Source organism: Meriones unguiculatus, chromosome 1, assembly GCF_030254825.1.
Source record: "Meriones unguiculatus strain TT.TT164.6M chromosome 1, Bangor_MerUng_6.1, whole genome shotgun sequence".
Lineage (NCBI taxonomy): Eukaryota > Metazoa > Chordata > Mammalia > Rodentia > Muridae > Meriones > Meriones unguiculatus.
This window is the reverse complement of record NC_083349.1, coordinates 142,048,975-142,057,884: the sequence shown is the minus strand read 5'-3', so window position 1 is coordinate 142,057,884 and position 8,910 is coordinate 142,048,975. Positions and strand designations below refer to the sequence as shown.

At 42.3% G+C, this 8,910-nt stretch overlaps 1 long non-coding RNA gene across 1 annotated transcript; it reads left to right on the top strand.

Moving 5' to 3' along the window:
• The first annotated feature begins 496 nt into the window (after positions 1-496).
• On the top strand, positions 497-6,241 carry LOC132650898 (uncharacterized). The gene is made up of 3 exons (XR_009588960.1): positions 497-596; positions 4,663-4,756; positions 5,054-6,241. It is a non-coding gene; the product is annotated as an uncharacterized LOC132650898 (long non-coding RNA).
• Positions 6,242-8,910: the final 2,669 nt, after the last annotated feature.

The following is an 8,910-nucleotide window of genomic DNA, read 5'->3' as shown; positions in this document are numbered from 1 at the left end:
ATCGCAGCACAATTTCTGGCATTAACTGCCTTCACTCCTCAATTAGACCCACAGAGCAGGAACTTCAATGTCCCAAGTGCCCCTCTGTTTCCCAAAGTGAGTATATGGGTGAGAGGAGGTTCGATGCCTGGCTTCTGTTTTAGAAGAACCCAGGATTTGGGGATCTGCAGATTCTCAAGGGTGCACTCACTTACAGGCAGGTCACTTGGCAGAGATCGGGGTATCCAGGCTCTCTGCTCTCTAGTTTGGCCCTGCTTCTTTGATGTGCTCCGCCAGCTCCATGCTGCTGTCACTGCCAGGTTCTGAGGTCTTGCTGCAGCTGGAGATTTCAGCGTTGTCATGTCAGTAGGGATTGGGGTAATCAGGCTCTCTGTTCTCTGGTTTGGCCCTGGTTAGTCTTAAACTAGAGGGCTGTTGTGCCCCGCCAGCTCAGTGCTGCTCCGCGGCCAGGTTAGAAAGTCCCGCTGTAACTGGAGACTGGGTTGCTAGTCCAGATGCTTTCTGGGAAGTCCTGGGATCTCTTCGTTGTGCTCTCCAAGCTTGGGGGGCCCAGCGCCTGGTGTGTCCAGGTTGTATGGCGTTTCTGCCTGGTTTTGGTGAGTACATAGCGTATTCTCTGTCACTGTGGGATTGGGCGGGCCGTACCATCAGTGATCGCGATCCTGTGGAGCTTTTATGGCGTCTAGCAGACTCGGGCCCTGGGAGGATGGTGCAGCTGCTGCGCGAATCTGGGACTCCGAGACAAGTACTGCTGGCCTTTGCCGATAAAGGGTTTGGAGCTCCGCCTCAGCGGCTGCAGACCCCAGGCAGTTACATCTGCGCTGAGAAAGATGAGTCCACTGTGCTGAGGAGGAAGGAGGTTTGGGGGAGGGGAGTGCCAGGAGATCAAAGGGTCATTTCTCACCTTCCCCACACAAGTCCCAGGCTGACCCGAGACCAAAGTTTTCACCTCATGTGATGTTCCCTGTTGTTTAGAAAGCTTCACCGTTGTTTTCCTGGGTTAGAGGTCCTTCCACTCACCAACTCAGAAGTTTAGCTCTTCCACCGGTCAGAAACTGTACGTGCTAGTCGCCATCTTGGCTCTGCCCCTTGGTAAGACTATTAAACACCTACATGTAACAATTTCTTGTCACTCGGTAAATTTTCAGTGACCATGAGTTATTTTAAGAAAATAGTAGCAAGAATTACATATGTAGTTATGAACATGTATTTATCTGACAATAAATATGTCAGTGGTGAAAATGTCTCATTTTTTTGTGGTGAGAATAGTTTTTCTGAAAAGTCCTCTTACCTTCAGAAGGTGAACTTTGATCAGACCTTTTAACTAAGTTAACAACAATATGCTTTGAGATACGTACTAGACATATTCCCTGCTGTATATTCAGACTGTTTAAATTTAACTGGCCTTTATGAAAGCAATGTAACCAGTCTTACTAAAGCTTAGACTTTCCATGCAATTAGCTTTTATGATCTAAGCCAAACATATAGCCATTGTATTAAACTACATACTCTTCTGCACCCCAGACCCCCAGAATAGTGTGTATGTGTGTGTGTGTTGTGGTAATCATTTAATGCTTACCAGTAAAGTAACTTCTTCCTATACAAAACTATGTTAGAAAGCAAATTTTTTTAAAAAATGAGAAAATGAAAAAAACTGAACTATAAGATCAGATTTTAGCCAAGTCAGATCAATTTTATTATTTGTCTATGAATATTTTATACTACTATCTTTTATATTCCAACATAGACTATGACTAAAACAAAATTTACCATGTTACTCTGGAATGTATCTTATAGCTTGGTAAGATTGAGACTTTAATTAATGTTTTACATTATGTTCAGTAGCTCCTACCATGAAATAATGTGACTTTTGTTTGTCAATTAGTATTGTAGATATTATAGAGCAATTATTTAATAAATGGTTAATGTAGAAAACAAAAGAGTTCTTCATTACTTTTTCATACTAAGTTTTCCATGCTGTTGAATAAATACTGGACAGATGACAGAGATAGACATCACACACACAGAGAACAGATTAACAGCTAGGTCATAGACTATAGAATACCAACATACAGAAGAGACAGGGAGAGAAGTGAAGAATTCAAATTTGGGCTAACATTTGGTCTAAGCTAGTCCAAGAAGAAAGACCTTCTCATTCTTTAAAGTGGTTTTGACCCATATTGTGGCATACTGGAATTTTTGGTGAGGTTTTGAGTGAGTTAGTCTAAGGGGGAGTGGGGCTGGAGATTTTCCTGTGGTTATTGTTGTTACCTGTAGTCTGTGGAATTCAAATGGCTTTATTGTGCTGCTTTGGTCTGAAATGTTGTAGATGTTTTTCTCTATGTTTCGGTTCAACCCTCAGTTTTCAGTCATCTCTGAATTCCTGGGTCACACAAAGTGGCTGTCTTCCCAAGAGCTTGGCTGTACTAACCAGCCTCTATTTTAGACTGATCTGCTGAGCCTTACTCTCAGTTTATGGCTTTCTGATCAGTCTTTTTTATGGAAATAACTCTGCCTTTTATATGAGGAAGGTCTTGACTGGAGGGTGTTCCTTTAGCCATTTCTCTGTGTTAGAAAATCTTCTGGGAACTAGAAAAGATCATCTTGAGTGAGGTAACCCAGAAACAGAAAGACACACATAATATATATTCATTTATAAGTGGATATTAGATATGTAATATAGGATAAACCTACTAAAATTTATACAACTGAAGAAGGTAAGCAAGAGGGAGGAGCCTGGGTAAGATGATCAGTCCTCACTCAGAAGGGCAAAAGGGATGGATAGACATCGGAAGAGGGAGAAAACAGGGAATAGCACAGGAACCTACCACAGAGGGCCTCTGAAATACTCTAACTAGCAGTGTATCAAAGCAGATACTGAGATTCATAAACAAACTTTGAGCAGAATACAGAGAATCTTATGAAAAAAGTGGGAGACAGAAAGACCTGGAAGGGACAGGAGTTCCATAAGCAGAGCAACAGAACCAAGAAATCTGGGCCCAGGGTTTTTTTTTCTGAGACCAATACTCCAAACAAGGACCATGCATGGAGATAGCCTAGGACCCCTGCACAGATGTAGCCCATGGCTCAGTGTCCAAATGGGTTTCCTAGTAATAGGAACAGGGACTGTCTCTGACATGAACTCAGTGACTGGCTCTTTGATCACCTCCCCCTGAGGGGGAGCAGCTTTACCAGGCCACAGAGGAAGACAATGCAGCCAGCCCTGATGAGACCTGATAGGTGTTCAGAGGGAAGGGGAGGAGGACCTCTCCATCAGTGGCCTAGGGTTAGGGTCATGGGAGGAGATGAGGAAGGGAGGGTGGGATTGGGAGGGAATGAGAGAGGGGGCTACAGCTGGGATACAAAGTGAATAAACTGTAATTAATATAAAAAATAAAAAAAGAAGTCAGTGAAAAAAAATAAGAAAGGAAAGAAAATCTTCCTTTGATTGCTTCAGGCCCTTGAGACCAAAGGAAATTGCTGCTTCTGCACATGTTTCTTTTGGCTTGCCATATCACCTTTCTGGGCAGAGGAAGTTTTCCTGCTATGAGAGAAGGGTGTGGGGAAGGTGTTAGGCTTTCAGGCTGGTCTGCAGAAATTACTGGCTCCCACATGCACACCTCTGTCCTCGAGGTGCTCGCTCTTTTCTGCCGTTTCTGACATTTGTGTGTTCTAAACTGTGAAGGTATGTCAAATATTCCAAATAGGCACTTTGGTTTTGTTTTTATTTTTTTAATTAAATTTTTATTTTTCTATATTAATTACAGTTTATTTACTTTGTATCCCAGCTGTAGCCCACTCCTTCATTCTCTCCCAATCCCACCATCCCTCCCTCATCTCCTCCCTGCCCCTCTCCAAGTCCACTGATAGGAGAGGTCCTCCTTTCCTTCCATCTGATCTTAGCTTATCAGGTATCTTCGGGACTGGCTGCAATGTCCTCCTCTGTAGGCTAGCAAGGCTGCTCCTCCTTTGGGAGGGTGGGGGAGGGGATCAAAGAGCCAGTCACTGAGTTCATGTCAGAGACAGTCCCTGTTCCCCTTACTAGGGAACCCACTTGGATACTGAACTGCCATGAGCTCCATCTGAGCAGGGGTTCTAGGTCTAGCTAAAGAAGCTACACAAGAAGGAAGACCCAGGGTAAGGTAATCAATCCTCACTTAGGAAGACAAATGGGATGAACATTGGAAGTAGGAGAAAACAAGTAACAGGACAGGAGCCTACCACAGAGGGCTTCTGAAAGATCTACTTACCAGTGCATCAAGCAGATGCTGAGACTCATAACTAAACCTTGGGCAGAGTGCAGGGAATCATATGAAAGAAGGGGAATTAGTATGACCTGGGAAGGGCAAGAGCTCCTCAAGGACCAAATATATCTGGGGACCAGGGTCTTTTCTGAGACTGTTTCTCCAACCAAGGACCATGCATGGAGATAACCTAGAACCCCTGCTCGGATGGGGCACGTTGGTTTTTAATGTGCTGCTATGGTTGTCACCTCTGCAGCTCTGTTAAAAGGGAAATAGCCTCTGTGTCCTGCTCTTTCAGAAGGGCCTGCCACTGTCTGGGATTTATTTCATTCATTGGCTTAGTAGCTTTGATTTTCTAGGTGACTCATAAAATCTTATGATTTTGTAAATATTCACTTTTCAATTTTTGTGTTGGCAGAAATGATGGCTTGCAGTGATACTATTTCACACCTTTCTGTGTGCTTGGTGAAAGTCACTTCAATATCTGGGACATTTTGGAAATTAAATAAGAGGTAACTGATTCAGCTTTCATAGCTAAGAAGTAGTGTTGAGCTTCCAAACTCATGTCCCTCAATTCTCTCTCGCTGAATTATTGACCTATTCACAGACCTGGAATGATGCTGGTAATTATATTTATATAGGTTATTCCAGTTAGGAACGCTCTAACTTACACTTAGTAGCTAATTTAATCTTCACAGTGTTGTAATTTATATGTTATTAAGGTCCTCAGTTTATAAATGTGAAAGTCATGATTTAATAGATTAAGCTGGTAATGATGATAAAAATCAAACTGACTTTCCTGTACCTAGAGCTTTTGAAAATTCGACACTCACGCAGCCATTTAAAGTAGCCAGAGCTGGAGTTCCAAGACGGCGATCGTGATGACCAGTATGCACCGTATCTAAGGTGCAGAAGATTAGAGACTCTGAAACCGGTGAGTAAACGGGCGGCTGGACCCGAAACGCTGACTTTGGTGCTTTCAGGACCAGGGCACATCCAAGGAGTTAGAGACAATCGGGTCCAGGCACCCCGTGGCTGTCTCTTAGTTCCAGGAGTCATGGACTGTGAGCCCCCTCCCCTTTCCGCATACTCCAGAGAGTACAGGCCCCCAGAACCAGCGACCCTCCACACCAGCAGCCAGAAATCAGATTCCTTCTGCTCTCTTGAGGGCAGCGTCTGGATTCCTGGGACAGCATCCCAACCTCTAAAACCAAGGTTCTACTGGATCCCCTGTGGAGACCAAGTGGACAATAAAATCTTACTGATCCCAGATCCAAGATGGCAGAGCCCAGACAAATCTGAATCCCAGGAGTGCAGTGTCTGATAGGCCTGTGAGCTGCAGCTCAGCTGCCTCCTGAGGCACCACATCCCCTTTGATTGCTACATGAGGTAGACCTCACCCTTGCAGCTTTCACCTGAGGCACATGTGCCCCTCAGATACCACCCGAAGCAACACATGCTGAAGAGGAGCCCTCCTCCATCGCTGGTGGGAGTGCTGACTTGTACAACCACTTTGGAAATCAATCTGCAATTTCTCAGGAAACTCAGGAATAGCCATACCTCAAGACCCAGCTATACCACTCATGCCCAAAAGAGGCCTCACCGTTCAACAAGGACATTTACTCAGCCATGTTCATAGCAGATTTATTCATAATAGCTGAATGTATATAAGTTCAGAATTGATGCTGGCTTTGTCTTTCTGAATATGAAGTTTATTCTTAAACTGGAAACAACCTAGATGTCCCTCAACCAAAGAATGGATAAAGAAACTATGGTACATTTACACAATGGAATACTACTCAGCCTTTAAAAACAAGGAAATCATTAAATTTGCGGGCAAAGGATGGAACTAGAAGAGATCATCTGAGTGAGGTGACACTCATTGTATATACTCATTTATAAGTGGACTTTGGTTATATAGTACAGGATAGATATACTACAATACACAGATCCTAAGAAGATGAGTCCGATGGTCATCTTAGGCTTCATGTCTCTGACACACACTGTATTGCCTGTTTTCTGATCACTTTTTCCTGATGGGACTTCCCTACAAGGCCACAGAGGAGGAAGAAGAACTCAGTTCAAATGTGAATAGATGAGCTGGGGTGTCTGGGGTGGGGGGCTCACCTATTCTGAAGAACAGGGAGAGAGGATGTGGGAGGGAAGAGAAGAGGGAGGGGCCTATGTGGAAATGTAAATTGAATTAATAAAGAAAATAAAGTAGCTAGAGCCGTGTGAATTACCTAAGTGTTACAGTTATTCCCTAAAAGATAAAAGTTAGTTAAAAAGATTAGTTCCTCAACTGGAAAGATAATTAATGAAAAATAACATTTAATACAGAGTATATTAGTTCTGGAGATAGTTATATCTATGGATGTAATTTTTTTAGATTAAAACAAAAAGAATGATCATATGCTATTATTTTATCAAACATTTTTTGATGTTCTGGTACTAAGAAAACAATGTCAACATATTAAAAAAGAACATTGGTCTATCAGTGGTATGCCACTTGGAGCACAAATTACTATATTATTAATATCATCACTTGCCCACAGTGACACATTATAAAGAAGCACACACTTTGTCTATTCACTCGATAGACAAAGCCCACATCAATTCTGAACTTACACACATTAAGCTCATAGGATTTAAAGCTCGTGTAAGTGGATAGTTCATTTATGCCAAACATGTGAGAAGGCACAAACTCAAGTGTGTTGTTCTTTCAGGACACACGTTAAGTGAACTGCAGTTAATTCCTAATTTTGCTCCAAAGTCAGGTGAAGAGAGTTTTGTGTTGAGTTTTATGATGGACAATCTCTTCCCTTAACATGTTAACCTTTTGATTTCAGTTTCAGTTTGTGATCCTAGAAATAATTAGGATCTGGAAGCATGCATTAGGACCTTGAGTAAATAACAAACACTGTTTGCCTTGAAATACATTCTAATGTATTTAAATTCTTGCTAGTGATGCCCCTTGCAGCTTTAGTACGTTGCTTCTAGATGAAGCCTGGAAAATTTATCTTTTACTTGGAAAGTGGGGAAAACAGACTAAGTAGACGTTAGTTTACAAAAATGTTGGTCATGCAAGATTGGTATTGTTGTTAGAGAAATATGAATAAGAAATTGACCAGAAAAGATACAGAGGCAGAACACTTTCTCAAGGAGAAGGTGATTCTACCAGCTGAGAAAAGTGAAGGTACTATGACTAAAGAATGACAACCATTTTAGCATTCCCCAGAGACATAAAGAATGTGATCACAAACATACATAACATGAACACCAAACCAGATTTTGCATGATGTGCAAAATTGCCATCATGCCCACAGCACTATTCTAGAAACAATGAGATGCAAAACAAGATTTTTTTTTTTTAAATTTAGGTAGCCTTTGTATATTTGGGGATATATTGGTATGGGGAGGGGGAGCAAAGACAGATAACAGCAAAGATAAATATCCACTAAAGGAACAGAGAAAACCACCAAATGATACAGACAAATATAATTGTTGAGTCCTAGAATGAAATCACCGAAACCAAATTCCAATGAGGCGGTAGCTTATAAAATGGTCTATGATGATCAGTGAAGATAGGAAATTGAAGACAGGCTGGAGTTGTGGCCTTTGTTGCTCATACCTCTCTTTTTCTAATCTTTTTTGTTTTGTGGTAACATTTTATTTTTCTGTAAACTTTGGTTACTCATTTAGTAAAGACCATTTGGTAATACAGTGTTACTCCAGAGTAACATCTATTTGATCTAGCATGTTTGTGGGTAGAAAACCACGGGTTAACACCATCATGTGAGTTACGCAACTCGCACATGTAATGCAGCTCACTGCGCAGTTAAAGCCTACAGTTTGCATTAGACGATGTTAAAAACGGAGAGATCCCCAACTCTCGTATGAACTCACAGAGACTGAAGCAGCATGTGCAGGGCTGCACAGGGCTGCACCAGGTCCTATGCAAATACATCGCGCCTTCCAGTCTGCTTTTTTTTTAAGCTTATAAAACATGTATCTTTTTTTTTAATTTTGAACTTATATATTTTTTTATTATTAATTACACTTTATTCATTTTGTATCCCCCATAAGCCCCTCCCGATCCCACCCTTCTTCCCCTTTCTACATGCATGCTCCTCCCCAAGTCCACTGATAGGGGAGGTCTTCCTCTCCTTCTTTCTGATCTTAGACTATCAGTTCTCATCAGAAGTGGCTGCATTGTCATCTTCTGTGGCCTGGTAAGGCTGCTCCTCCTTCAGGGGGAGCTGATCAAAGAGCAGACCAATCAGATTATGTCAGAGGCAGTCCCTCTTCCCATTACTATGTAACCCACTTGGACACTGAACTGCCATGGGCTACATCTGTGCAGGGGTTCTAGGTTATCTCCATGAATAGTTCTTGGATGGAGTATGAATCTCTGGGAAGTTCCCTGTGTTCAAATTTTCTTGTTCTGTTGCTCTCCTTGTGGAGTTCCTGTCCTCTCCAGCTCTTGCTGTTTCCTACTTCTTACAAAAAATTCCATTCACTCTGCCTGACAGTTGGCCATCATGCTCAGCATCTGCTTTGATAGTCTGCAGGGCAGAGGCTTTCAGAGGCCCTCTGTGGCAGGTTCCTAGGTTGTTTCCTGTTTTCTTCTTCTTATGTCCATCCTCTTTCCCTTCAGGATGAGGAT